Source organism: Orcinus orca, chromosome 20, assembly GCF_937001465.1.
Source record: "Orcinus orca chromosome 20, mOrcOrc1.1, whole genome shotgun sequence".
Taxonomy (NCBI): Eukaryota; Metazoa; Chordata; class Mammalia; order Artiodactyla; family Delphinidae; genus Orcinus; species Orcinus orca.
The window spans coordinates 28,356,161-28,380,632 of NC_064578.1; the positions used below are offsets into that span (position 1 = coordinate 28,356,161).

The window sequence follows — 24,472 nt, forward strand, 5'->3', positions numbered from 1 at the left end:
ATAGATAATAGACAGAAAGATTAAACACAGAGAGAGAGAGAGAGAGAGAGAGATCCTATTGGTTCTATTTCTGTGGAGAATCCTAATACACCTTCTTTTCCCCAAAGGAACGCCATGGAGAGTAGGGTTCCAGCATTAGTACTCACCAAAGTACTCACTTGCATCTGTAGGTCTATGAAAGATGACACTGGACAAGAAAACAGCTAAATATCTTTATGCTGACATGGAACCCCAAAATAATAAGGTCTCACCCCTTGCATTTGTAGAATGCCTGAAAATATATATTTTATACCAATATATATATTTTATACTAATATATTTATTTTCACAACAGCCTCATGTAAATAATAGAATGAGAAAACAGAGCAGTTAAGGGCTTTGGCGAAGGTCAGAGAAAATCCACAGAGGCAAAGCTGGGACTGGAGCTCAAGTCTCTTACTCAGAATCCAAAGCTCAAGGGCGCTCAGCCTTCCTGCACTTGCCTCGGCAGGGTCCCTCTTCACCAGCCACCACACTGACTACTTGAGTCTGCCAGACCTGGGTCCTTTCCAAGAAAAGACAAAGCTTCCAAACAAGCAGTAATGACACTGATTATGACAAGCCAGAGGCAGGGATTCTGGATCATTTCCTTAAAATACCTGCTCAGCAGCACCCCTGCCCTCACCCCCACCACCCCTCATCCCAAGAAAGAAATGTATGGTACTTCATTAACATGAAGGGAAAATAATTCCCTGTGGATTTTTGCAGTCTCATTTTCCTAGCTTGTCAAATGCCAGCAGCAAGCCAGTCTGGCTGCATTGTTAACTTGGCTCTCTCTCATTCTTTAATGTTTTGCAGATTGCAGCAGTCTTTTTCTTTTCCCCAACTGGGCAAAAACATATCACCTTTGAGCTTCCTGGTGTATCTTTCAAAAGATTTCTCTGTTGAACTTGGACTTCATAGTATGCTATTCTCTTAGGCATCACAAGCCATATTTGTTTTTTCTTCAAGAAAGAACATGAAAGTTGTTTTTAACGCCATACTCTATGTGAGCAAAACATAAATAAATAAATAAATGGAAGATTTTTCAGTATGTCATGCAAAGCATAAAAAGCATGCTGTTCAAAATATGATAATTTTCCGTTATTATATTTACATCTCCCCCTTTTCTTCCTGCTTCATCCTTTTGTTACCAAGGAAGTTGGAATGAAAGGGGATTTGTCTCTTTTTCTCAAAGACCCATCTCTCACTGCTGAGTTTCTCCACACCTGAATTCACACATCTCTCACACCATGACAATTACCTCCATGGTAACCACTCAGGACATCACAGACACAATGTGACCGCAGGAGAAAGAAGAACTACTGAGACCCTGCTGGAGGCATATGGCCTGTATGATCTAAGGGACTCCAAGGCAAGAGCAAAGGGAATTTTGTCTTGAGATTTTAACAGAAAAGTCATTCTTGAAATCTATTCTTGTATTTTGATATCTATTGGACTTCAAAGTTTCTTGCTGCCCAGGAGCCTGTGAACATGGTCAAAGGGCCAGGACATTTTTAAAATGGCACCACAGTACCTGCACCCAAAAACAAACTAATGGGACCAACAGATTTTAGCCTAAAGACATAAATCCCTAACAATGGTTAGATCTCACAGGTATTTCTCACGGTCAAAGAGGGGCTCTTGGAATGATTCTACGGTTTTAGAGAAAACGATGTATTCCTGGAAAGCGTTTTTTTCCTTCTACTTTTTCTTAACTACCTCCCCCCCCCCCATGAATTGCCCAAAGCCTCAAGCCAAGGTTAACAGTTCTTAATTTTGTGAACAGCAGCCAAAAAGAAGTGGACAAACTACTCACATGTGACATGGACACCACACAAACTTCACAAAGAATGGAAGCATTTTGTTGTAAGGCAGGGGTAAGATATGAGATGAATGTTAACATCCACTTTTCACACGCATGTTTCCCTGCAAAAGGCCCCAGCGTTGGGACTTAAAATTTTATTCCAAATACTATTAGATACATCAGGGCTCTCAAAATATGGATTTCAAGTTGGAGACATCAAAGCCCATTATTTACTGAAACTACTGTGGCTTTCCCTCCGCCTCTTCTTTCACAAGATGCTATTGTAAAATTCAGGTTGCTTTGATCTCCCAGACTGAAGAAAAAGACAAAAAAAGAAGGAAAAAGTACAGCTTAAAGAGGAACTGAACACACAATCTGGGAGCTAAAAAGTAAACATTACCCAGTGAACTCCTCAATTTAATTACTGGCCTGAGAATTTCAATTTACATGTGTTTTAATTATCCACAGAAGGACTCACCTATTATTCTCTGATTACAATATTTAAAAAGCAAACAAAATGGAGGAGGAAAGGCTTATTCAAGGGCTTTCAAGGATTAATCTTTGCATTCGTCTCATTTTTTTACCGAATTTGGGGATAAAATTTGTCATCGAGTGTTTGATCTTAGGGAAACACTGAGTTCGACTTTGTGAACACAAACTACTTCTGACTATTATTTTAGCAAACAATTTCAGAAGCACAGGGCTCTAGCAGAGGGCTATATAGAACTCTGCGTAGAACTCTGCATAAATAGAATAACACAACTGTTTCCTTCTGAAATGCAGGAAATCAAATTGCATGAATCTGTTTGCTGATTGAGTGAATGAGTGGGTGAGTAAATGAAAGCTTCAGAACTCCATCACTCATCACACCTTTGATGTCCTTGAACTTCTATTTGCATTTTTAAAGTATGTTAGTTTGTTTTGCTTGTCCATCTTGGGTGGTCAGTTTCTGCCAACAGAAAAAGAAGAGCAAAATTTATTTTAATTGATATTAATTTCAAAAATGTGTCACTCCGGATTTCTAAAAAGTAGAATTCTCAACACAACTGGGCATTGCCACAGCTTCAAGGAAACTTTAAATGGCTATGACTGACTTATCACAGACTCACAATGGCGCCCAAGGAGAAAGCACTTTTCATTGTGAAGGAATAATCTTTTTATTAAGGCTGGAGCCCGTGGTTAGCAACCCTGCTAACCAGTCAACACTTGTTCAAGCAGGTCTAACTGAGCTCCTACAATGGGCAAGGAGCTCTGCTAAATGCTTTGGAGGATTAAAAAGATGTCAGTACCTGGTTCTGAAGGAGCTTCTTAAGAGAGATAGGACCTCTACTGACATGTGTAAACCATCAGTTACAGTCAATATGTCCTTTGAAAGTTCTAAGGAACAGGAGACCACTTCTGAGTAGGGGGACCATTGTGGGCTTCATAGAAATGTAATAGTTAATCTGAGAGGACTCAGCAAGAATCAATGGAAAGACATAATACATGCAATGAACCAGAGCCAGAAGCCTGAGATGTATTTAGAACAATGAGCAGAGGACTGGCTTTGTTGAGCGTCCATTGTGGGCAGGGTGCAGAACAGAAAGAGGACCTTGCAGATCAAGCCATATATGCAAGAGTGGATAATATGGTCAACCTATACTCCTAGGATCTGAGTGAGAGAGGAGAGAAGGAAATGTGTGGCAAGAGCCTCTAGTAAGAGCTCTAAAGGAGACATCCACAGCTTAAGGTAGAGAGACACAGTCACTGTGAGCTTCTCAGGCAGGAGCCAAGAAAGTGAAAGAAGAAATGTGGTTGATCACTAAGCCACTGGGCCATAAGAACCTGCCCAAGTTTGTCCTGTTGGTCTGGAATGAGTTTTTCTGGGCCCCCCAAAAGTGCAGCGGCATTCACCCAGTAGCTTCTTAAAGGCATCACTATGCTTCCAACACTTATACCAACCATGACATATTAGAATGCATTGGCTGTTGCTTCTGGGATGGCCACAACCCCAAGACAGCTTGTTAGGAACCATTTGCCTGCCAACCCCAAAGTCCTCAGGTCTTCAGCAAAGTTGGGAACACTTGGCAGGATTTTGGTCCCCAAAGTAATGATAGAAAGAGCTCTGGGCTAGAAGTCAAGAGAGTAGGTACTGGCTGATCCTTGCCTGGGCATTAACTCCCTGTGGACTCTGGGTGAGCCTCTTCCTCAGTTTCATTCATTAGATGAGGAGGTTGGACCAAATGCTTGCTTCCATGTCTTGCATTCTGTGACCTGGGATCAAGTGACTGTCCCAAGTTCATACAGCTAAGTAAAAGTGAGAGCCTGGACCAAATCCTGTGTCTACTGTCCCATTGATCCAGTGTTCCTTCCACAATGCTGGGCTGCACAAGCTGAGATGTTAATGGTAACAGTTAGCATTCACTAAGTGGCCACTGCAGGCCAGTGTGTCAATACTCTATCCAGTTAGTCCTCACATCAATCATCTGAGTTAGATAAAGTTGTCAAATCACTTTACAGATAGGAGACAAACCCAGAAAGATTAAGACATTTGCCTATAATCACAAAATTAGTCAGTGCAAAGTCAACATTTGAAGTCAGGAAGTCCAATTCCAGGACGCATTATCTTCATCTCTACTCTCCACACTACAGGGTAGAACTAGGAGCAGCAGAGCGACATAAAGGACATGGGACCTTAAAATAGAAAACATGGCAGTCTTCCAGTGGTGAACTCATACTGCAAGTATGAGAGCTTTCAGGAGAAATATTTTGGTCAGCGTTGCTTGCCTACATACCTCCCCTTTTCCTCCCCACAGATGACCACATGAACAGTCCCTGGGGTATCATTTACAATCCAGTGGTCTTCACTGTGGTCTGAATGGAGTACGGATAATGACCACACAGAAAATTAGGAGACAGTGGCCTTCTGGCTGTCACCCCCAGCTCATAAGACAAGAAAAACCAAAACCACCACAAATTATTTTTACTACAAAATAAAACCTGAGAGGAGGCATTGTCTTGAAATCTTCAGGGAGCCACACTGATATCATCCCTAGGTGCACAGGTGCACACGCCATAGAACACATCTCAAACTCCTGGCTGTGGCAAGCCAGACATTGCTTTAAATAAAATAAAGGGAGAAGGTACTTTAAAACTCTAAAATTTCTTTCAGAGGACTATGCTACACGATCTCTATACTCTCTTTTACCTATGACATCTAAGATCTCTATTCTAGGAGGTTTATGAGTTGTTTTTGAGCAGATTTTCCTATTGCTAATAAAAAAAAATTACAAGAACCCTGGATGAAGACTTGTAACCTTTCTTGTAGTCCAGTGCTTCTACCAACTTGTTGGAGGCAGTCTGGTGTGACTGTCCCGGCACAGGGGCAGTCTAGCAGGACTATCCCGGCATGTCCCTGCCTGAAGGAGGAATGCTATGAATCAGAGATCAAAGGGTGACGTAAAAGAGGTTGGCAAGGCCACCTCATCCCGGGCATTGAGATCAAAGAGGTCGAAAAGCCCTGGTTGTTCCATGTGGTCTCGGTTCAACAGGTTCTTCCCGAGGGACTGTACCTTTGATATGAGAACTGGCGAAAGTTCAGAGATTTCCAAGAATGATATGTCTGGGTACTTTCCTTTTGCACATGTATATAACCCTTGCTATGTTTCAATAAACCCGCCTTGCAGCCATCAGCTGTCTTGGTCCTCCTGATCCCATCTCAGTGCAGTTCATTCTCTTATCCCTCGTCCTTCTCAACACCCTGGTCAGTTGGAGCTTGGCACAGGGCTAGTCCGCGGCACCAACTTGCCACTTGACCGTGGCTGCTCACTTGACTTTCTCGAGCCCTGGTTCCTCACCTGTAAGTAAGAGGGCTGATCTCTTCAGAGTTCTGTAGTTCTGTGAGCCAGCCAAGGACCAAGAACCCTTGAATCATGTTTTGCTAGATGGATCCACAGAACAAAACTGTGATCCATGGGGATTAAATTCAAATAAGAGACGAAAGGCCATGAAAGCTCTTCTGAAAAAGGAATTAAGTTCAGATAAAAATCTGTGCCGCTGTCTGGGTCTAGAAGCTTGGCTTGCCACTGACCTGTTGTCAAGACTTGGGGGCTCCTCAATCTATGCACACAGCAGGGAGAGTGAAGGCTCCTTCCCTGGAGGGATGTTTGCCTGAAGCAAAGCACTGCAATCCTAGGTGACCTCCTTAGAGGGAAGGTTTTGCTTCCTTCTCAGGGAGACTTCAGCAGTACATATAGAGTACCTGAGGTAATGAGCTGGGAAAACATGGCTGCAAGGGAAGCCACATATGAGACCAGTGAACCTTTCTGGGGTGGGAACAGGAGCCCCCTCACCACTCTTCATGAATCTGCCTCATCAGACTATAGGTTTTCCCATAGTTCTGCCAGAAAAACCCTCTGCTGCATTCTTGATGGCCACACACTTGAATGATCTCTGGCCTTTCTCCCTACCCTTCCCAATTCTGGATTGTGTTTACCAAAATTTGTATTCCTCAGCTCTGGAATACCTGGAAATTTGTATTTCCAGCTCTAGGATTTTTCAAATGCTGTTCTATAAAAGCAGGTTAGCTTTATTCAGAGTTCAGTACTATTTTCAATACAATACAATAAGCATAGAGTTATACTTAGGCACTTTATTTTTTTTATTTATTTTTTTTTGCGGTATGCAGGCCTCTCACTGTTGTGGCCTCTCCCGTTGTGGAGCACAGGCTCCAGACGCGCAGGCTCAGCGGCCATGGCTCACGGGCCTAGCTGCTCTGTGGCATGTGGGATCTTCCCGGACTGGGGCATGAACCCGTGTCCCCTGCACAAGCAGGCGGACTCTCAACCACTGTGCCACCAGGGAAGCCCGGCACTTTAAAAAGAACCTCACACTTCCAGCTGGCCAAGAGTGGAAGGCGCTGTTCCTATTCATTAATGTACTTTCCTAGACATATAAAAACAGAGGATAGGGACTTCCCTGGTGGTCCAGAGTTTAAGAATCTGCCTTGCAATGCAGGGGATGTGGGTTCAAGCCCTGGTCGGGGAACTAAGATCTCACATGCAATGGGGCAACTAAACCCTCACACTCTGGAGCCCACATGCCATAACTAGAGAGAAGCCCACACACCGCAATGAAGAGCCTTAGAGCTGCAGTGAAAAGATCCCACATGCTGCAACTAAAGACCCCACGCAGTGAAGTAAATATTTTAAAATACATATATTATTTTTAAAAAACCAAGAGGATAGAGGATCAGCATTCAGTGCACTGTAGCAGGGTTTTTGCATGTGATAAGAAGGGGACCAAATGGTCCAGTTTCTGTCACTAAAATATAAAGCCCACAAGGGCAGCAATATTTTAGTCAATGCATAGACCCAGCAACTAGAACAGCTTCTGGCACATAGTAGGTGCTCAGTAAATATTTATGGAATCGATGAGTGGATGAATGAATGAATAAATGAATAAATGAATTCTGACTCTAAAATCCTAGGATTCTCTGATTCTTTGGCCTCTATCAATTGTACTCTCACCCTGTCGCTGATTCTCATTATTTATTTACCATCTCCTAATCTCTTGTGCTCATCTCATCTCCACGTTCATCTGGTCCCAGGGCACCCCCCCCCCATACCGATGGACTGGCTGCTTTCTTTCTTTCTTTCTTTCTTCTTTTTTTCTGTCTTTGGCTGCGTTGGGTCTTCGTTGCTGCGCATGGTCTTTCTGTAGATGTGGTGAGCGGGGGCTACTCTTCGTCACAGTGCGCGGGCTTCTCATTGCGGTGGCTTCTCTTGTTTGTGGAGCACAGGCTCTAGGTGCACGGGCTTCGGGAGTTGCAGCACGCAGGCTCAGTAGTTGTGGCACGCAGGCCCTAGAGTGTACGGGCTTTAGTGGTTGTGGCGCATGGGCTCAGTAGTTGTGGCATGTGGGCTCTAGGGCATGAGGGCTTCAGTAGTTGTGGTGCGTGGGCTCAGTAGTTGTAGCACACAGGCTTAGCTGCTCCACGGCATGTGGGATCTTCCCAGACCAGGGCTCGAACCCGTGTCCCTGCATTGGCAGGCGGACTCTTAACCACTGTGCCACCAGGGAAGTCCCTGCTTTATTTCTTGATAAGATTAATTTTAAAATAATAACAATAGCTATCATGTGCTGGATCCTTAAATATATTAATCGCTATGCTAGTTACTTTAAGTGTATCATCTCTTTTCATCTACAAAACAACCCAAGGAGGTCATATTATTACTTCCATTCAACAGATGAGGAAACTGAGGCAGAGAGGGTATATGGTTTGCCCAAGACTACCCACTTGGTAAGTGGTAGGGCTTAGCTTCAAACTCAGGCAGTGGCTCCATGCCCTCAACCCCCAGGCTTGCTGTGTCAGCTTCAGCCCTGCTCATAACTGGAGAATTGATTACAGATCTCTCAACCAAAGGAGAGGATGCTCAAGGTCTGTAGGCCTTCAGAATCATCTAGAGCACTTCATGCTCCATCAGGCTCTCCAAGGCTCTACTAGCTTCCTCTGAGTTTTCATCTGAGTCACTGAAGAGTATTCCTTAAAGTAGAAGGATTGCAAGCAAGAGCATAAAATTTATTCAAGTCCAGGTACCAAACCTTGTACAGTTCAGACCTACTGGTAGAGAGAACTTAGTCTAATTAGATATTTACATAAGCCTTTTATCATGACTGTATACCAACACCTATTACGCTTGGCCTCTAATGGATGTTCAACAACTGCTTGTTGAATTAATGAATAATTTATTAATAAACTAATGAATGAATAACTTAATAGAAAATTTCAAGTTAAAACCCTGTTTTTTAATATACACAAGATGTCATTATTCTTTGAAAACACATATCTTCAGTGTCTGCCATGTTCCTAGCTCTATGCTGGCCATTGTAGGGGCTAAAGGGAAACTATTAATAGAGACCCCACAGTCGGGAGTTACAGTTGAAGTGGGAAAACAACTAGACTGCAATATATTCTAACTTCACAAAAGCATTTGACACTATCCTGTGTCTCAGGGTAACCAAACGTGTTCTTCTAGATTTATTCTATACATTTAAAATTATTTGTGTTTGGTAAATTGTCAAATCCATTTTAGAGGTGAGAAAATGAAGTACAGAAAAGTTGTCATTTGCCAATAATCACACATGAATGAAAATTTCTGCAATATAGATTGCTATTGGTGAAATTGTTTGGTCAAGGTAAACCACATTTTTGTAAGTGGATTTATAATCGGGTTTTGTGACCTTGGCTAAGGGCACAGTTAAAGTCACTAGCCTGATGTGGACTCCAGAGACAGGCATTATGGATGGGTGTCCACATACCTGATACTTATATATAGTACCTCACACTTTCCAAGGAGTCTTTAAATATATTATCTCATTTATCTTTATAATAAGTTATGATAGAATGCTATTCTCATTTTACAGATAAAGAAACTGACACCTAGCAAAATTGAGAGACTTGTCCAGGGTCATTCCGTGAATAAAATCAGAGCTGGAACTAGAAAAAAAAATCTCATTTGTAATTTAGGGCTATTTCCCTTAAACCCACACTTGTATAATAAATTGTATATAACAAAATGTTTGGTTTGTGCTCAGCTGCCAATGAATCCATGTATATAAGTTTTTTTGTTTGTTTTTTTTTTTCTTTTGCGGTACGCGGGCCTCTTTCTGTTGTGGCCTCTCCCGTTGCAGAGCACAGGCTCCGGACGCGCAGGCTCAGCGGCCATGGCTCACGGGCCCAGCCACTCCGCGGCATGTGGGATCTTCCCGGACCGGGGCACGAACCCGTATCCCCTGCATCGGCAGGCGGACTCTCAACCACTGCGCCACCAGGGAAGCCCCATGTATATAAGTTTTTAAAAGTGATCAATATGAGCATAGTTAGACCTTGCAAGTTTTGAGGACAGAAATGCATAAGAGAGGATCAGTGGAGGCGGCACGGGGGTTGTTTTCCAGCTCAAAAATACTACGATCTTATGATCCTGTAGAAGTAAAATATAAAATGAAGAGAAGACTTCTTTGCTGATAAAATGGGAATAAAAAGTAAAAATGGTCCAGAAAGTGTGCTTAGAATGGGAGAGTCCTACAAAAATTGGTCCCAGGGGTCCCCACAAAAATCTGCAAAAAAGAAGCCCCCAGAACATGCTCACTGTCTTATGGAAGCCAGAGTAACCCAGACCCAACCTTCTTACCTAAGAATGGTATTCAGCTTAGAAGTTTCTTCTCTAAACTGAAAGGTGGAAATGACAATTACTTCATCAGTAGAGAATTCCAAGTTGAATTCTTCTCAAAGATAATTTCCTCCAAGTAAAAGATTTTATTGCTAAATATTACTTATGATTGAACAATAGGTATCATTAGGTAAGAGAATTTTGAAGAGGGATGAGTAAGCTTCTCTGCAGAAATGAATACAGAAATTTGTTCTTGATCATCTTGATCAGAGTAATGACAGAAGGAGTAGGAAACCTATAAAGATGTTTTGATAAACTTACTCAGTCAGGTGCCCTAATATTTACATGTAAGTTTCAACTAAGGATTCTGCAAGGACTTAACAGCTGTAAAAAGACAGACTGCCCCTGTCTCAGCTCCTTTCACTTGGTAGCATGTACTTTATCTGTAAATTGTTACTCTCCTCCAGTTCTGGCTGTATAAATTGCAGATGAGATGAATTAGGACAGCATCAAAGACAAGGACTCATGTTAAATAGTGTCATAGAAGATGGCTGTCTTAGGAGATGGCTTTTGAAAACATGTAAGCTACCAGCCCGTGGTTAGGAGGAAATTAAAAGAGGAAATGTGTCCTTTCAAGACACATATTTTCTGAAAACAATATAGTTCTTTAGGAGAATGTCTTGGACTATGAAAAATAGTTGGCAAGAGACTGCACCCTATTACTGCATACCACTGGGAGTTTAGGCTAGAATTTACAATTTTGGCTTTAAGCAGGACACTAAGTGTCTTGGCCACCCTCTATAAAAGATTGGCTGTGAATTTTGCCAAGGACTTATTCACATTTCAGCTGACCAAGATTTTTAATAATTGTCTGACTTCCAAACCACCTATTCTGAGGTCTTCTGCAACAGCCCATGGGAAACAAAAACCTTCATTTTCATTTCGATTTCTCCTTTGACTGGCTCCAGCAAAGAGACTCTTCTCTCTCTAGGGATTCTTGATAAATATGTAGCTCATAAGGAGAGCAAGCAAGGGGTTCAATCTGTGACAGGAAGGACAGAAACTATGGAACCTTCATAGGACTCTCAACAGATGCTCACTGTACAGAGGGCTTGAAGGAACTATGAGATTGTTGTTGCTGTGGCAACCATGCATGCCTAAATGAACAACAAAATTAATAGTCCTAACAGGCTTTGGTGGCGTCAACAGGATGACAACACTTGCCTTTACTAGGGGATGTGTACTCTCAATAGCAATTCCGCTGACATATTTTTCTCACGTAAAGAAAAACAGTGTCCAAAAAGGGCAAATAAACAGAATAACCATCATGTAATTGCCATATAAACTTCTCCAAGCCAAGGACAAGGGCTATGTTATTCTGTCTCCCTGCTAAAGTTAAAAGGCATCTTTCAAACTCCCAGGCCTTTCTGTGACATTCTATTTAATTTTATCACGCTACTGCTAGCTCCTGTTGAGCTTTTGTTGTAAGCCTATAAGGCTAAGGGGGGAGCTGAGGGGAAGCAGAATGAGGTACAAAAGGAAGAAGGTAAAATTAGCTATAGCACATAATTGGACCCTGCTTGGCCTTGAAGAAGGCACAATACATGTTAATTAAGTAGATTAATACGTTGCTTGCTGAAGGGGCTATTCTAGACAGCAGGAAGTAAGTTTAAAACAGGTAAGACCTGGGCGTCCCTGGTGGCGCAGTGGTTGAGAGTCCGCCTGCCAATGCAGGGCACGTGGGTTCGTGCCCCAGTCTGGGGAGATCCCACATGCTGTGGAGCAGCTGGGCCCGTGAGCCATGGCCGCTGAGCCTGCACGTCCGGAGCCTGTGCTCCGCAACAGGAGAGGCCACAACAGTGAGAGGCCCGTGTACCACAAAAACAAAACAAAACAAAACAAAAAAACAGGTAAGACCTTTTTTTTTCTGGACTAAGGTTAGTTGAGCCATTGCTCTGAATAACTGGATGAATTTTATCCTTGGATGGAGATAGGGAATGGGGAAAAGAAAAAAAAAACACCTTTCTTAAGATGTTAGATGTTATTAAAAATCCACTGGGCTAAGCAACTTTTAGATCATGAAAGATTTTCCAGAAATTGCCCAGTCACTGTTCTATTAAGTGAACTGTACAATGATAATGTTCATGTAATATACTGGCCTTGCAGATAAGTGTAACATTCTGATCCAATATTAGGCAGAAGTTTTATTCCCCAAAATGTTTATTATAATTATGTGACAGAATTGGTTACTCCAAGAGTTGGAGTGACAAGACTATTTCAGGTTAAATAATTTGTCTAAAGTTCTGGGCAATGCCTACGTGGGGAATAAAGTTCTTTGTCAGGTAGTATTGAATTGGACGTTTAAAGCCTGGTACTAATGAACTGGGCCACAGGTCAGCTCTTCAATCCGACACCCTAACGCCAGTCAGACCATTCAGAAATACATCCAAGTTTGCCAAAAAGCATAAGTAAAAACATGTAATGAGCTCCATGCAAACCCATCAGGGCTCAGAGTACGTGTGTTTACTGCTAATGATAGATTCAAGATTTCACCTTCTTTTAAAAAGAATGAAGCACACACACACCAATGCTTACAAATCCCATGTAACAAATGATCCCCCCAAAGTGGTCTAAGTAGATATTTAAGCACTATAGAATATGAGTCGGATTCACACAGACTGGTCTTCATGACTTTACAATCAGCCAGGACGTACGTTAATTCTGCAAACAAATAGGCAAATAAGTAAATGCATCTTCATTACAAAAGCAAAGGGATATATTTTTCAAATACTGCATTATGGAATTCTGAGAGTTGCACATAAGGATAAGTTGTCTTAAAGTCCCTTCCCCTCTCTACCCACCTCCCATAAAAACCTCCTGTTATGATTAAGCCTGTAATATATTTTATAGAACATATGTAGGTGATAATATTAAAGTAATCATATATTATTTATAGTAAAAAATCTTCCATTGTTAATGTCCTATTTTTTTATCTGGGTGCTGGTTACATCAATGCATTAACTTTATGAAAATTCATCAAGCTCTACACAATTTTCTGAATGTAAGACTTGAGCAAAGTTTTCTAAAAACCTTTTCTCGTGTCTGCACTGCTGAAGTATACAAATAATTATATGTTGCTTTACAGCTAAAACATTTATTGCTATAAATGTGAAAAAAATTTTTGTAAAGTAATCATATTTTAAATGCACCACATAAATTCACTATTTAAATAAAAGATGTAGATTATAGCTCTGGCTTGGCCACTAACTAGTGGTTGAATTTGAGCTTCTCTGTGCCTTATTTTTCTCTCATTTAAAAAGGGTTGGATGAGCAACGGTCCAGTGTTACTTCCCAGCTTCAGTGTTACATGATACACAGTAACGGGCCAAATGAGAAGTAAGAATCCTTTGGTGAATCTTTCTGTAAAGCAACAAGCCACTTCCTGGTTTACCTCTTTTGTAAACAAGGATTTAACGGGGCAGAGACAGCTGGAGTGAGCAAAAACCTGATTGAAGTGATAGTCTTGACACATATGACTAGGCTCTGTTAACCACAAGAAAGCCTCTGTCTAGTCACATAATTCTGGAATCCCAATGAAAGGAGAAGCTGCTGAGTATTTCCTCCATTAAAGTCTGAAAATTCAGTTAAGATGAGGATTAACCTTTTCCTGCCAAAAGAATTGTGCACGGTTTTCAGTGGAGCTAAGTTTAGTCAAAGGACCACTCATTTCATAAACATTTATTGAGCTCCTGCTGAATGCCAAGCTTCCTGGTAGCTGCTGGGGATAAAATAGCAAGAGAAGCCAATGGGATACTGCCCCATGAGTCTCAGGAGCTTGTGGGGGACACAGACAAGTAAACAAGTAATTGCAGGGGTATCTGTAAGGTAAGTGCTGTAAAGGGAGAAATGGAAGGTGCAATGTGAGCAAGCACAGGAAGGGCACATAACCCACTGGGGGCTGAGGTAGGGGGATATCAGGGAGGTTTTCTGGAGCAAGTGATGTCTAAGTAATGAGTAGGAGTTAGCCACATAACTATGTTTAAATCACATGCTGAGAGGCAGTACAGCTGAGAGGCAGTACAGCCGAGAATGGGCTCAGGAGTCAGACTACTTAGTTTCAACTCCCTGTGCTACCACTTAATAGCTGTGTGAGCCTGGGTAGGTCTCTGACATGCACACTAAGCCTCATTTTCCTTATCTGCAAAATGAAAATAATAATAGCACTCATGGGTTGTTGTAAGGATTAAGTGAGAGAATCCATGTAAGCCCGACTAAGACAGAGCCTAACTACTACTACTGACATAATAATAGTGAGACATATGTGGGGAAGGGACAGCAGAATGCCTGTGCATAGATTGGCCCAGAGGGGACAAAGAATTTGGCCACGTGGTGTCCCGAGATTAGTCCAGTCCAGCTGGAAAGAAGAGAGGGAGGAGGCAATGAGATGAGGAAAGCAGGTACCAGCAGGCAAAAGGCCCTGTGGGTTGTGTTAAGGAGTTTGGAGTTCATCCTGGAGGAATGAGGAGCACTGAAGTGTTCTAAAAAGAGAGGCTCATGATATTCACTATCCACATTTATCAGTAGAGGAGAAGTGTGCTGCCCACATAAAAAATATTTATTTTACCCCAAAGCACTGAAAAGTCTGCATCCACTAGCCATTTTCCTCTACAGAGGATGAGGTCCAGTTGGAATTCAATAGCTCACTAACATCCAAGGATTCCCTTCCCTTGGTAAGTTGGAGATGCTGGATTCTCAAATAACTGCAGTTAATTCAGGAGAGGCATTACCAAAATAATGTAATTTAGCCTAAGAGACCGAGTTCAGAAAATTACCATAGTATATCTATTCATGAGCCATGAGCTGCAAATACATCAGGCTTCTCTTGAGTTATTAAACTTGCTCTATTAGATTACAGAAAATCCCAGACAACTAGCCCTGCTCTGGCTGGAGTTTTGTAGAATGTAGATCTCTTTTTTCCTAGCAGAGGAAAAGCAAGCATAGATCACAGCTGCAAAGCCTTGTGTAACATGGGATGCAAGATACACACTTCTCCTGCACTTCCCATTGCTTTAAACCTGACCTCCAAGGAAAACTAATAAGAACAAACCATAGCTTCTCGGGATGAATAAGCATTAGACTGAAGTCCAAAAGGGATGGATGTAAGGACTGACATCACTCAATACTCATAAATGATCTGGAAGAAGAAGTAAGCAATAAATCTCTAATTCAGACAACCTTAAGTGCTTCTGGTTAGTTTAATGCCAAGGTGCAATGGACCATTTGTAGGGGGAGCGGGCAAGAGAGTGGCAGATGTGATGCAAGTGTATATCTAAATCCTCCTTGTAAAAGGATGAACTACCAGTTAGAACCCAAAAATGACAGTTGGAATTACGGTGTGGCCCCTGTTAGACTACTGAAGCCAGAAAAGTTGAGGTATCATCAAGGAGAGGGCTGAAAGCAGAAGAGAAAGAAAACCACCATTCTTCAGCCCTCTCAACCAAAATGGAGGCACATCTGCTCCGGAAATGCTGTGTGGCTTTATGGCTATGCACCAAGAAATAGAGAACAGAACCTGATGGCATATTTACACATCTCCTGTTTGTCCACCAGACTCAGCAAAATCACATATAGTATTTTGCACACAGCAATGAGACTTAAATACTAGTAACAAATATCATTTTGTTCACGCATTTAGTGAGTATTTGCTGCAAACCAGCTAAATGCAAGGCACCATGCTAGCAACTGGGAGCAATATCAAAGATGAGATATGTATACTGACCTCAAGTGACTTACTGCCTGGTAGATGAAATGAGATATGGACATTATCTATAGCACAGGACACAAAGTAATAAAAGCCACAATAAAGGAGCAGATAAAGTGTTACAGAAATATCCTACACATATTTAGAGGATATTATGTCAAAAAATCATATACATAAGATCTATTTTTATTAACCTCATTCATTTTAAGGCTTAACCTGGACAGTGATGGTCATTGTGATTTTACTAACCAACAATTCCACTCATGCCCAGAGCCCGTGGCTGATATTGATCAGCAGTTTGTAGTGGCAAATGGAATCTGGGAAGTTTCTGCATGGGGCTGAACTCTGGACCTATTATCAATAGCGAATATTAACAAGATGGAATTTTTTTTTTATGATGGCAGAAAGTAGAAGGGAGAGTGAGCTTTTAAGTGAGACCCGCCAGTGTTTCTGCGGTCTTTGCCTTCTAGGCACTTTGGTTTCTCTTACAACTGCTACAAAGTAAAAGAGCCATGCTCTAAAATACTCTTTAATGGAGGGGAATAAAAATCAGGCTCATTGTCAGGATGAAGTAGCTAACGTCCTGTTTCAAACTAAGTCAGATTACAGAAGCCATTTACTATATTAATACCAAAAACTCTGTCCTCCCTTGCCCTATCCCACACCAAAGGTACACACTGGATTTAGCAGATTAATTCTGCTTGCAGAGCTGCCAGCTCTCTCCAACCCTCATAACCAGAGGTCAAGGGGGAAAGCACTGATACTGTAATAGGGCTTGAGAGATCAATGTCCTTGGGAATATGAAATTTCCATACCCTCAAAGTAAGATACTCCAAGGAAACCAGGTATAGAAAAAGGATTTTTCGTTTGCTACTTAAGATACAAAGCCTTCTTCTCTCTCTCTCTGTGCTCTGACATAGGAAACACGCTACCTTTGCAGTTATCAATGTCTTTAACTAATTAACCTCTTTAATTAATGCAAATAGATAGACTTACTCTGTTCTCCATCATTTCCACCATACATTTACTTTTTCTCTGGGTGTTTAGTGGAGGGAGGGGCATATTTATACATGTCTCTCAATTAATAGAACGCATTTAACTGGGAATCGAGTTGCTATGTGTAATAAAGTCACATTTCAGAATGGAGCAAACCTCTTAAGTTCACATATTTTAAAAAATGAAGATTTTCAAGCATATGACAGTATTAAAAATATCAGCAATTAAATCAATGAAGAAGTATCTATCTCTTGGGTTTTTAATCTATCAAGGTATGTTACTAGATGACATGTAAGATTTTTTTTAAAGTTGAATATATGACCTCTTTTTCAAGAAACATAATCTAGTTAGGAAGACAAGTTTAAAAATATATACAAATTAAATATAAGAATTAAATATTTAAAAAGTACCAAGACGTCTAAGTCCTGAAAGTTTAAGGGATGGAAAAACATGAGTGTAAATGTTAAACTTCATTTCAAAAGAGCTTGGAGTTGGTGGAAAATCACCAAGCCTTTAGGAATTTCTACTTTTCAGTTAGACTTACTTTGTGAGACAGGGTAAAGCATTTGCCAAGAGTTTCAGTTTTTGGTATTCAGCTCTGTTTTTGGTATTTTTAATTTTATGGTTTATGCTAAATACAGCATGACATTTTTTAATATTGTAAATATTCTTTGCCATCCCATCCCTAAAGATGATTATTTTTAAACAGAGTGTCAATTAATTAGAGAATACTCATATTGTTCGAATCATATTTCATTTGGTCTCTTTTATTTTAAGAATTCTTGAAGGGAGTATTACCTTCTCTGGGTTCTCTAAAGTAGTAGGAGCTACACAATCACAAACCCATTCAGTGCTTAATAGGGTAAGGATGCTGTTTTGGAGAAGTAGCAATTCCATTTTGTGGGTGATTTAATTAACAACTGAGCTTGTAACTTCAGTTCAAACAAAACAGAAATCTTAATTGTTAACCAAAATAACTCTTAAACTTGAGTTTTAAAATGTCATAGTTTGGGATTCTTAGTTCTCTCTCTCTCTCCCTTCATCTCTAACATGCAAAGAGCCCAGAAAGGTGCAAAACTTAGATGAGACCTCAAAAATCAAAGCTGAACATTTGCATTCAAATTGCAGAGGAAAAGGAACATTTTAGAGAACTGTGAGGGATATGACTGTTGTTTTTGCTCTAAATCAGTTCTAGCACATGCTGCATTTTAATTAAGTCATTTGCCTGGTTTGTGTTATTTTTTATAAATAAACATAAAACTATAATCTTAAATGCATGGTGAGAATACAGATAATTGCTTTTACTTTTATAATTGGGAGTCAGCTGTGTCTCAAAACACAGTGAGTCTGAAAGCTGCTCTGGGAATGACACACTGTATGCATTTAAAATAATAGGGGAGAAGGACCTCCTTAGTAAAACAACAGAGCACCTGTGGTCACTGGATCGGTGTTTGTAAGTTTTTGTTTTATCTTTCTAGAGTTCCCAGAAATATGAACCAAGATGTTCATGTGTTTAGAAAATGCAGGATCAATTATTTTGTTGCTAAATTGAAAACTAAAGTGTCCCCAAACTATCCAACTCCACATTCACACACACAAATTATAACATCATAGTTCAAAGCTTCTAAGTCTAATTACCGTGCCAGTATTAAGATTATAATGCACCTCATTCTTGATTATTCAAAGACTAATTACCTAGGTCAGGCACTTAAGCTTGTCCCTATTCCCTTGGTTTTCTGCCATTTGGTTATTTTAAGGTTCACTGGCCTCTTCACATGGGCAGAGGAAATAAAAGAAACTCAAATCAGCAAATTTTAACTTTTCACATGATCTACTAAAAATGATGGGCTAGAGGAGGGACAGTTAACATGACAATTAAAGTTCTCCATGTATTTGATTTATTCATAGTGTTCTCTTTATCCAATGATAAACTGACCAGATATCTTGAATTAAGCAAAATGACACTTGATATTGACTCTTTGACCTTCCTATTGTTTCACTTTATTGATTAATTTTGTCCCTCAGATGCCAGTTCTTCTTCCCTTTGTCCTTCCTTCTCCCTTTCCTTTCTCACTGTCAGCAGGAGTTACATTCATTTACTAAATGACAGTCCTTTTACTTCTGACTTTGAAGGGGAATCCCTAGGATTTCCAGGCCTTTCCCAACACACTCTTAACTCTACTAGCTTTGCTAAGCTAGACCCTCAACTCTTTATGCTTATATGCTACCCCTAGCAGAGAATGGGGTACAGCCCTTTAAACCCTCCCTGAGCTGCAAGTTTTATCATGTCTTCAATCCCCTATCTGAAGTCTTGTCACTTTAGCTATTCATATAGATATTTAAGATGACCCACTATCCAACTCTCCCCTAACCCCCATTCCCACTATGTACCTCTGCAAATGGCAAAATCCTTAGTCAACTGAACATAAAACAAAGCATTAATTCTTCCATTCCTGCCTCCCCACCATTGATTGTTCACCAGCCAAAGCCACAGTAGTTTCGTGAGGCTCAAATTGTCAAGGATTCAACAAAAGCTCAGACCACAGGGAGAATGGATCCCCAGAGAAGAATATGCCTATGAATAAGATCCCCCAAACTCATCAGATTCATCTTCCATTAGCTGTATATGGGCACCAAAACTCTTATTAAGCCTGTAATTTTATGTCCAACATTAGAAACCACAGTCTGCTAAACACAGCCCCAAACCTGAAGGGTAACGAACTACCGTTCTCCACACCTCCAAATCCTAAAAGGTATATCATAGTTCCAGAATAATGAGGGAAGAGCAGAAGAATTCAGGTTACAGGTAACAGGTTCATATTCTTATCATAGTTTACTCTAGTCTGGTCTATGTGATGTGATGTGATGACTCACATAGCTATATATTTAACAGATACTAAATGGTTTATATCTAACAGATACTAAATGGTTTATGTGCATCATCTCTAATCATCACAGCAACTCTGAGATAGGTACTATTAATATCTATAACAGGGACTTCCCTGTTGGCGCAGTGGCTAAGAATCTGCCTGCTAATGCAGGGGACACAGGTTTGATCCCTGGTTCGATCCCTGGTCCGGGAAGATCCCACATGCTGCGGAGCAGCTAAGCCCGTGTGCCACAACTACTAAAGCCTACGCGCCTAGAGCCCATGCTCCACAACAAAGAGAAGCCACCACAATGAGAAGTCCGCACACTGCAGCGAAAAGTAGCCCCTGCTCACCCCAACTAGAGAAAGCCCACACGCAGCAACAAAGACCCAATGCAGCCAAAAATAAATAAATAAAAATTTTAAAAATTATATCTATCACGCATGAGAAACTGAAGCTCAGCTTAACCAGGAAATAACAGAACTGGCTTCAAACCCAGATCATCTGACTCCAAAGCCCATGCTTATTCTATTACATTATTATTCCTTAGCCTAACCCTGGGCTTTCTGCCCACTTATCTAGTCTTACTCTCCCATTTTTCCCATAGCTCAAGCTGCCACCAGCCAAATCTTATTGGAGTCAGTCTATAAATAAGCCATCATTTCTGTGTAACTGATCACTTAAGACCACTCTAACTCCACCCAGGCTCCGCCACATAGGTTATAGCTCTTCCCAGGATTCTCCAACCCAGGCCTAGGTTCCCATTAATAAGACTCTTTTCCAGGTGGTCTTTTTACAAAGCCTACCATGAAGAGCAAGGGGCAAGATTATAAAATGGTATTAACTACAGAAATGTAAATGGCATATGGAAGCATAGATGACAAAGAAATAGAAATAAGGTTTAAAACATCCAGAAAGTTGACACCAACAGCAAGATGCCAGTGAGTAATAAAATATAGCAGCAGGGCTTCCCCGGTGGCGCAGTGGTTGAGAGTCCGCCTGCCGATGCAGGGGACACAGGTTCGTGCCCCGGTCCGGGAAGATCCCACATGCTGCGGAGCGGCTGGGCCCGTGAGCCATGGCCGCTGAGCCTGCGCGTCCGGAGCCTGTGCTCCACAACGGGAGAGGCCACAACAGAAAGAGGCCCGCGTACCGCTAAACAAACAAACAAAAAAATATATATATATATATATATACATATATATATATGTATATATATATATATAGCAGCAATTGATACAGCAATCAAAATAAGTAAAATAAAATATTATATACATTTCTGAAAGACATCGGGTAGACTTGAACACATGGAAAGATTTTTTCTATTCTTGGATAGGATGATGCAACATCATAAATATGTTGGCTCTTCCTAAGTTTATTTATAAATGTAACTCAATCCCAATAAAAATACCAAGATTTTCTATGGAATTTGACAACCTGAAACTAAAGTTCATATGGAAAAACAAGCATGCAAAAATAGCCAAAAAAATAATGTAAAACAAAAACCATGAGGCCAGAATTTCCCTGGTGGTCCAGTGGTAAAGAATCCGCCTTCCAATGCAGGGGACACGGGCTCTATTCCTGGTTGGGCAGCTAAGCCCATGTGCCACAACTACTGAGCTCATGTGCCTCAACTAAAGAGCCCGTGCACCACAACTACAGAGCCCACGTGCCCTGGAGCCTGTGTGCCACAAGCAGAGAAGAGAAAACCCGCTCACCACAACTAGAGAGAACCCTGCGCACCACAACTAAAGAGAATCCCGTGCACCACAACTAGAGAGAAACCCGTGTGCCACAACAAAGAGCCCGTGTGTCCCAACGAAAGACCCTGCGTGCCTCAATGAAGATCGCACGTGCGGGGCTTCCCTGGTGGTGCAGTGGTTGAGAGTCCGCCTGCCGATGCAGGGGACACGGGTTCATGCCCCAGTCTGGGAAGATCCCACATGCTGTGGAGCGGCTGGGCCCGTGAGCCATGGCCGCTGAGCCTGTGCGTCCGGAGCCTGTGCTCCGCAACGGGAGAGGCCACAACGGTGTGAGGCCCGTGTACTGCAAAAACAAAACAAAACAAAACAAAAAAAAGATCGCACGTGCTGCAACTAAGACCTGACACAGTCAAAAAAATTAAAAAATAAAAATAAGCAAAATAAAATAGAGACACGGATGTAGAGAACAAATGTATGGACACAAAGGGGGGAAAGCGGGGCAGTGGTGGTGGTGGTCGGATGAATTGGGAGATTGGGATGGACATATATACACTAATATGTATAAAATAGATAACTAATAAGAACCTGCTGTATAAAAAATAAATAAATAAAATAAAAACTAAAAAAAAATAAATAGAGAATGTCTTAAAAAAAAAACCCATGAGGCCATGGTGGCAGGGGGAAATAACCTTACCAGACATTAACACATACTAGAAAGACTGCAAGTTCCTATTTAGTCTATTTAGGTTAGCTAAAGGCTTTTAACCATGGTCCAAGACCCAGAGGTGATAAGAAAAAAGATTAATAAAACTGACTACATAAAAAATTTTTATGTGGCAAAAGAAAAACACCATGAACAAAGTCAAAAGACTTTGACAAACTAGGAGAAAATATTTGCAACATATGCCACATACAATGGGCTAATATTTTTAATATATAAAGAATTCTTAAAAATTGAGACATAATGTTCTAAAAATGAACACATACACACACACACGATCTAATGTGACCCTTAAACATATAAAAAATGATCAAACTCACTCATAGTTACAGAAATGCAGATTAAAACACTGAGATACTGTTTCTCATTTATTAGATTGGTGAAAATTTTAAAGTATGACAACACATTCTCTTGGCAAGGCTGTGGGGAAACAAGCACTCTCATATATTGCTGATGGGAAGGCAAACTGATATAACCTTTCTTGAGAAGAATTTGGCCATATCTAAAAAAACCACATATGCATGTACCTTTTGACCCAGCAATTCCATTTCTGGGAATCTAGCCTGATGATATATCTCCAACAGTATGAAAATACAGGTTCACAAGATTATTCATTGCAACATTGTAATTGCAGAATTTTGGAGACAATCTAAATGCCCATATATAGGACAGTAGTTGAAAAAACTACAGTACATCCACACAGTGGAGTACTGCATTATGTGTAGCTGCAAACAAGAATAAGGAAAATCTCTACAAACTGATATGGAGGGATTTCCAGGATATATCGTTAAGCAAAAAACAAAAAAAAGTAAAGTACAAAAAGAGTATCTATAATATGATACACTTCAAATAAGAAAAAAGGGAATGAAAGAAAACATATCTGGTCATTTGTGCAAAAGGAATAATACAGGAAAGATTAACCAGTAACTAATGAGTGTGGTTACTTTCTGGTATTTGGTGGGAATAGGGAGGAAAAGAGGGCAGAGAAAGGGTAGTAAGGATGGAAGGAGCAACATTTTTCTGAATACACCTTTTCGTACAACTGACTCTTAAAACCATGGTACAGTTTCACAGTACTATATAGTGTGTGGATAATGAGAGCCAGCTTTCCTACTGTCAGAGAAGAAGTTACAACTCAGGAAAAGAAAAAGGCTAGAACACACCCTGTGGTGTTAAATTGGAATTGGAGGTATAAATTTGTGGATTATAATACATATACAGATGGGTACATATAAAAATAAATAAATATATGTGTATAAGTGTGTTTGTCTACATACATACATTTCCTAGTTCTGTCCACTTGAGAGAGCCTGGAAAAAACTTATACCCAGTAGCAATAAGAACACCTAACACCTAGCGCCCAGATCCAGGTTTCTAAATAATATTTTGAAAGGGACCAGGGCTCCCTGGAGAAGTGGCTGGTTCCAGACCTGGGACGGGAAACGGTACAAGCCTGGAACACCTTGTGGTGAGAGGGAGTAGAGAAGTACTCAAAAAAGTGACACAGAAGCCAGCTTGAAGGAGTTCCCAATGGCCAAAGTTGGGACGATGGGAGCAAAAAAAAGATAATATAATAATAATATTAGATTATAATCCATAGAATATACAATAAATATCCATGATTCAATATTAATCTAAATAAATAATTGAGCAAAACTAAACAGGGGATAAGCCGGTCACAGAAAGACAAACATTGTAATATTCCTTTTATATGACATTTCTGGAGTAATCAAATTGATAGGGACAGAAAGTAGAATGGTGGAGGCAGGAGTGGGGAGTTAGTGTTTAATGGGTACAGAGTTTCAGTTGGGGAAGATAAAAAAATTTCTGAAGATGGATGGTGGTGATGCTTGCACAACAATGCGAATGTACTTTATGCCACAGAATTGTACACCTAAATATGGTTAAAATGGTAAATTTTGTGTAATATATATTTTACCACAATAAAAAATTGTAAATGCATTTAAAAAGCAAAAATAAAAATAAATAATAAACAGGGGGAAAGGTCCAGCTCTTTATTTATTTATTTATTTTTAGGCCATGCTGTGCGGCACGCGGGATTCTTAGTTCCCCAACCAGCGATTGAACCAGTGCCCCCTGCATTGGGAGTGTGGAGTCTTAACCACTGGACTGCCAGGGAAGTCCCAGTCCAGCTCTTTCTTACAGTAGAAATCCAATTAATAAATGCAGAAGAAATAAGGGAAAATAAGAAAATCTCCAGCAGACAAACATTAGCATACTAATTGCTACAGCAAGAATTATGGATAAATGTTAAAATTATGGGGCAAATGCATGATGAGAAACAGAATATCTGCATAGTCAGAGTATCTTCCCCAAAGATACTTATTAATTACAAAGGGAAAAACAGTAACTTTAAAGTGTAGAAACTTGGCAGACACCATCTTGGCTATGTGATCAAAGTTAACACCATCACTAATAAGACATA

General features: G+C 40.6%; 1 protein-coding gene across 3 annotated transcripts in view; it reads right to left on the reverse strand.

Moving 5' to 3' along the window:
• LOC117199107 (peroxisomal membrane protein 11A-like) overlaps window positions 1-24,472 on the reverse strand; it is a 234,429-nt gene that overhangs the window by 148,334 nt on the left and 61,623 nt on the right. The window contains exon 3 of one of the 3 annotated variants that reach the window (XR_007474440.1): window positions 1,411-2,138. The exons of the other annotated variants lie outside the window; for them this stretch is intronic. The gene's annotated coding sequence lies outside the window, so the exon portion shown is untranslated. Of the gene's footprint in view, window positions 1-1,410; window positions 2,139-24,472 lie in introns of those variants that run through there. 3 annotated transcript variants of the gene reach the window in all.